Raw genomic sequence first — 1,402 nt, forward strand, 5'->3', positions numbered from 1 at the left:
CACAGAGAACACCTGGTCAGACTCACTGTCTAGAGAGAGAAATCCATCGATAACGCCCTGCATTTCAGAAAATTGCATAACCACGTCCCCCAGCAGATTAATGTTTCTTAGGGCCAGTGACGTCATGGCAGCCATGGCATTGCTGCAGTGTCTACAGCTGCCACCATCAAATCACCCCAATGCAAATGGGGTCAGGCCCAAATGGAAACTGATGAAATGAAAGCAGAGTCAACATTCCTGTTGTGTATCTTCTATCCCCTAACAAAAATAGCAGCATTACAAATAACAGAGTAATAATAAACATGCCTGGAAATGAACTAAAGGTGACAATTACATGGAAGGAACTGCTAAAATAAGACTTCAGGTGCCAATAGGTGCTAAAAAACCTCTTACACAAGATCACATCATAATATTTCATATGTAATCAAATAAAATCTTACACATTCTTAGAAATTCTTAGTTTTCATTTATTTAGTTTTTAATACTTCAACTTAATCTAAATGAAAATAAGAAGTGTTGCCCTGGCTATCTGAAATCAAGTTTTTATATTATTTTAGTTAATGTTTATTTTATATTTTAAAGTTAATGTTTGCTCTATATATAGGCCTAATTATTTTTTTTGTGTGTGTTTTAGTTAATGATAATAACTCTTGACACAGTCATAATTATGATATAGGCTACTGAGTCATATAAGAGTAAAAAGTCAAAAGTATGAAATACTAAGTCATACGACTTACAGTAAAAGGTTTAAACTGTGAGATGAAAAATCATAATTCTGACATGAAAATAACATTGACTTGACTTTTTATATTATAATTCGTAATTATGATTTACCAAAGCATGATTTTCTTCTTATGTGGCAGAAATGGGCTTCCATAATATAATACATTTAGTGTTGTATATTTTAGAATATTTTAGTGTTGTTGTTTTGTGTATAAGTTTTGTCAAGTGACCTACAAATGATAAAAAAGATAAGTCATCAGTATTTTATTCTTTTTCCAGGACTGTAATTTTATCTGCTAAATTAGAATTTTAAAGTACATTTTGTTAATGTTTAAGTGTGCCATTTATCAATGTTTTATTTAAAGCAACAAAACTGTTATTATGCCTAGATGATAGATAGATAGATAGATAGATAGATAGATAGATAGATAGATAGATTTGCATAGTCGTATGTACCGGTATGTATGAATGTAGGATTTCACCCCTGTAGCTCGGTTATAATCGGTTAAACTAACGGTGTCACAGCTAGCCCAATCCATCCCCGGTCTCCATATAGCTACTGAGTAGATACAGTCAAATGAATCATTGTGTCAACTGGTGGCTGGTTTTATTCTCTAACTAATCCTGTCACATGGTGTCGGGAAATGGCACGAGCTTTATAATAACTGACTAGTTTTGA

This window comes from Sinocyclocheilus rhinocerous, unplaced genomic scaffold, assembly GCF_001515625.1.
Source record: "Sinocyclocheilus rhinocerous isolate Xijiao unplaced genomic scaffold, SAMN03320098_v1.1 scaffold148, whole genome shotgun sequence".
Lineage (NCBI taxonomy): Eukaryota > Metazoa > Chordata > Actinopteri > Cypriniformes > Cyprinidae > Sinocyclocheilus > Sinocyclocheilus rhinocerous.